Genomic DNA, 5,798 nt, shown 5'->3' on the forward strand with positions numbered 1-5,798 from the left:
CTGGCATTACACCAATTTCAACTGCATAGGGGGTCTATTTCTCTCAGTTGATTCGATACGCAAGAAAGTTGCATGTAAAACATTCTACCATTAAGGTCAGAAGGCACTTAATATATTTGTAGTGGTTTGGGATGTTCGGGTACCCATCTCTTACCCACAATGCCTCTTATACCTCTGAATGAAGTTTAATTATACTTACACAGACAATTTGTTACATAGTCCCATTGTGCACATATTTTTACTTTTTGGCCCGACAAATATTTTTGGTTTCTACTAATAACAAAACATTGTACCATTTTTTCTATATTATTCAAGGGTACCCGTCTTTTATCCGCAACTCTTCCTATACCACTGATCAAAATTTAATGATACTTTCACAGATTTTGTATACCAGTCTGTAATTACCTAATGTGATAATCATTGTGAATCTTCTATTTTACTTTTTACTTTGACACTTATTTCGGGTCTACCAGAGCACAACATGAACTTTGCCATTATAATTATTTGGGAGGTGGGTTATCATTTAGTTAGCTCAGTGCTCACATTACCTCTAGTTTATGCTAGCATTAATCTTTCTTCAGGTGTGATAGTACTGTACTTTGTGTTTATATAGAGCAATAATTTTATATTTTTATTCTTTCTTAATATTTATTAAACAGTATCTTCCTAGAAAAGAATTTTAAATCAATCACAAGAAAATCAACATTTAATTTATATTTCACACAATCGTTCAAAAGAGTATCCAGTATTCATAGAAAAAAACTGAATAATGTAAATTCCCTCAAGACGAGAGTCTGAATTATGAAATAGTAAATTGCCATTTTTCTTGGCATCTTTGGTGGCTACAATTAATACAAACGCCTACGGTGAAAAAAGAATTATTTGCAAACTTTGTCAGACTTTGTTTCTATATTCTCCGAGCAATATCACAGAATTGACATCTTAGGTCCCTACTGAATTTTGTTTTTGTGTGTAACATATAAGATTAGAGATTAAGTCAAAAATGACGATTTTTTATAGATGAAATCAGATCCTGGTGGAAGCTACTCAAATAGCGACATTTTTGCAAGTTAATTGTTTTAACGATTATTACTGGCAAGATCGCATTAGTCGATTCAGCGAAAGCGTGTTCGATGACATTTTAACGCTCATCATTTAAGATTCCAAATCTCGCGAGACGCGAGAGTACAATGAATGCTGACATCCTATTGGATGGGCTATGACTGTAGTCAGTGTCCGCGCACCGTGTAAACACATTTGTCTGTTTGCCACCCATTCTCTTGGGAGGCTCGGTCATCAGCACATTTAATGGTACCATTTCAGATGGTCATTGTCATGTAGTCTTTTTGATGCATGGGCACGTTTACCGAATCTGTAAATTAATAACGTGTTATCTTTAGTATTAATGGTTAAGTGACTAGTAATATGATAAAAATAAACTGAAATGACAATATAGTTAATATGAAGTTAAAAGCTTTTTATTGTTCAATCCATATATATGCAGTTCTTTAATTGCTCCAAATTCGTGACACAAATATTCAAGATTAAAAAATTTCGTATTTAATTTATTTACATGAATAAAATAATAAATAAACAAAATGTAAGACTTCTAATAGTATTTTAACTTCAAGTACATACATGTACATATCCATTAGCACAATGTTTTCAGTATTTAACATAACAGTATGTAGTGCCTTTTTGATGAAATTTTGCCTTTCTGATCATGGGGATGTTCTTTTGAAAGGATATGTTGTTTGAACATATTAACTTTTTGGGGGAACGTAAACTGTGTACAGATTTATGATGAATTCAGTTCATGTTCGGTAGTCGTTAACTTGGACCTCGTACGGCAGTCGCAACTTCTTCGGCCTTTCCAACTAGCAGAAAAAGTTGTTTTTCTGACTCCTCACGAAAAGACCCGAGATGATGCGACTGCCTCTAAGGCACCAAATCCCACTTATGGAATTCCCTGTGTTCCAAGTATTCCTGTACACAGCTGCGTATTGAATATACTAGTTTTTATGAGATCTACCATGTTTGTTATCATCACATTTTTATATCTTTACATTTGAATATTTACATTTCCAATGTCTTTGTCCGAGATAAAATTACCAATTATAAATGTAATTTATTTCCTCATGAATGTCTTGGTGCGGTTCCAAAAAAAAAAAAAACCCACGTGCAGGGCGGGACAACACCTAGAGGGAAGCAGGCTTGGAGCCCGTGGATTGGCGGAATCAAAGCATGTAAATATAAGGAATTGTTATTCATGAAGATGATCAATGGACTTGTGTGATAATTTTTATAAACGCCTTCGGCGTTTATGCAAATTATCACACAAGCCAATCCATTGATCACTTCATGAATTCGAAAAATAAGACAGTTATTCCTTAAATACACTCTGACTTTCGAAATATCAATGGATATTTTGCTGTATAAATTTTAAATAGCTTTGAACATTTGTATTTAATTTAAACGTTTAAACATACTTAAAATGAATATTGCTTCGTTTAAAAAAGAAACAGTTTTATTCAGTCACTTAATCGTTTAATACAAAATTTGCATTAATCATATGTCCCACTGTTCAGTCACTGTATTTGAATGCAAATTCGAGCTTAGGTATATGTAGAAAAAAGACTATTGCCATTTATTCATTCAATTATATTAATGTATCTTATGGGAGTCGTAGTTACTAAGCATGAAGAGTTTTGTCCATTTGTAACCTTAGTTGCTCACAACCCGATGCTACCAAACCAGTTCTTCTCAAATATCAACGCGACAATGGCTCCTTTGGGAATTTTACTCCATGCACTTTCATTTTACATAGAGTGTGGCATTTCCCGATTAGAGTGCGATAGTGAAAGTTTTCCCGGAGAAAACAACATCATTTACAATCGACCTTCTGATCATTGCAACAAATTAATTGGCCAAAGGCTCTCCGCTAAAGTGACGAAAACACGATTATCGACTCGGGCGAAGAGCCAGACACCAGTTCGTAATAATCCAATGTCATCTTCATTGCAAAGTTTATGGGACTTTTGCTATCATGTTATAAACATTATTAGTCGGGAGTTTATTCATCTTCCTTCATTGATGTCGATGAAATAAACATATGCTGACAATTATATAATATGATGCTTCCATGGACAATCCTTTTGACTCGGGGTCCAGAAAACGCTTTGAAATACAGCCATATTCCTATGAGAACTGGCATGTCAAACACAAAACGTTTACTGGAGAAATCCCTTCAATCAGACTGGTTAAACGGCTCGTGCAAGACCCTCTGTGCGAGTATCAGTTTACAAAGAGTTTATCAAATTAATTAAAACCGAAATTGTCATTTTATTATTTAGACAGAAAATGAAACAAATGAATTGTATGCTCGACTTCAATTTCATTTAAGAAAATTCGTGCCTTTTAACAGAAATAGATACACACGCACGCTTATTGTCAAATGGGAATAGTGTGCACCGTCTGATAGCTTTCGTTAAAGATGTACATCATGATGTTTATTTTTCAAATTTGCAAATTAAAAAAGGAATTAAAGTTTTGTAATACTTAGTATTCAAGAAAAGTACAGTGTATTATACGTCAGACTGGTCTTTTTTTTAAAAAGAGTTCGAACTAACAAACTGTGTCCCTTGTCTCATACCGATAATTTGATTACCACATCATTTTTCTTTGCTGTTGTTACATGTACTTAATATGTTTGTTAAAGACATATTTATCAAATAGAGTCCTACACTTCTGCCTTATTTTCTGTGACGGGATTTTACCCTTTGTTTATTTTTAATACATCGAAAAAATTACATATACTCGTATTGAGAGTTTTTTTAAACTATAACATTAAACATCGAGTAATTTTATTTGGAGATAATATCATTAAAAAGTTAATAAAAATTCTATTTTTGACTATTTATTTAGTTGTTTTCTTTTTTAAATTAATTTTCAGTGCAATGATTTGAATTTATAAATTGTTGAGTAAATCTCTCAGATTATTAAACTTGTTTGATCTGATACTATTCACTGCATTGACGCCCCTTATCTGAAAGGAACGTGTTCGAGAGTGATGCGTGTATGGTGAGAATGTTTTTTAATCTTGTGTTTTTATTAAACTTGAATTATACAAAATATTATTTCTTTTTAACGTTAATATAATAAATACCGGTATCTTCTTTATTTAATTGTAGAGACCATACGTGCAGTAAAAGTACGAGTGAGTGACTTGGTGTGGCATCGCCATTTTTGATGGTATGTGTTCGATTAAATTTGAAGTCATATACTGATTAATTCTTTTATTTGTTTATATTTTCTATTGGTAATGTGCGTATATATTATTTTGTTTGTAGCTCATTTCCAATTTGATATTCAATTTAAGTAAAGAACCGTGAAGAAACGTGACTTCAGGCGTTACAATCTTTTTCCCCCTAAAAAGGAATAATAAAAAATAGAATGAATAGATAGATAAATGTAATTCAAAATTTTGAAACCTATTTTTATGGAGTCGTTATTTTTTTACTTCTTTGCTAAACTCTGATTATAAAAAAAGACATCACAGACACGTTTGTGTATCTTAGTGGCACCAGAGCGATTCCATTTCACGGCATTTAGCGATCGATGATAACGCGTGTTTAATTTGTAGAAATGTCAAACAACCACCTCTTCATATTACTACGCCATCGCTAGAGATCACACTCCCGCCGATAGTCGGACTACAGAGGAGGCATAAAGTCTCTGAATCAAACAAGGGTTAGAGTCAGGTCTTGTCCAGAGATATTCACCCTCAAGTAAATGAGACCAACAGTATTTTGGGGGTAATCCCAGAAATGGAATTGCTACTTCATTTTAAAATATTGAACACGCATTCTCAATTTATAGTCTCAATTCGCTTTAAATAATGTACCACGTTTTAAGTAATATAATATTTCAAATAAATTTTATTTTCTGCCAGTCTTACGAACCTTTGTTGGTTGTTGATTAAAATACAACAATTGTTTGTCGTAGCTTGAATGATTATCTTAGGAGAAAATCACATTTTATAGCAGAAATCGATATTTACGTTACTGTCGCCGATCATCGTGTAGTTTTTATTTTAAACCAAAAAGAATTTTTAAATCATTAACATACCTTTTTCTTAGTAAGATTGTCCTACATTTGTGTTATATTTTCTGAATATCACACCCTTCACACATATGCGTGTCACAGATTTTTAAAAATGTTAATATATTTATCAAATTTTGATGTCACCGCAAAATTATTACTTTTCTATTTGGAAATTCAAAAGGACTGGAAGAAATGATGAACTAACTCAATAGGACTAAGTTGTAACTTTTTAACATCATGAGCACCCTTTCTATTGCATGGAAAGGTAAAAAAGACAATGTTTATCTGTGTTTATGAACAATAACCCCCCTTTTCTTATAAGTCCAGTGGTTAAAAAATTCAACGATATTTACGTGTTAGTATTTATTCACAAATTAAGTAAGAGAACTACACTGTCCCCTATGGGCCAAATTGCCTTACACTCAAGCACTAGAATATGCCTTTAACTAACAGTGGAATAATTGAACAATGGCATTAAAAGTTACGATAAATCTCAGAAAGATATTTACGTTACCGATATTTACGTTACCGATATTTACGCTACCATGTTTAAGAGTAAATAAGTATTAAATTCTAAAGCTGTTTGAACAGATTTGCGAGTGAATCTTTATGATGTAAATACTAAGAACATGAAGAAATATACACTGTTTCTTAAAATGTCATTTTTTCTGTAACAAGAGTGCAGAAATGCAAAC

The sequence above is a fragment of the Saccostrea cucullata genome, unplaced genomic scaffold (assembly GCF_032062105.1).
Source record: "Saccostrea cucullata isolate Sc308-1 unplaced genomic scaffold, CSIRO_AGI_Scuc_v1 ctg991, whole genome shotgun sequence".
NCBI classification, from domain to species: Eukaryota; Metazoa; Mollusca; class Bivalvia; order Ostreida; family Ostreidae; genus Saccostrea; species Saccostrea cuccullata.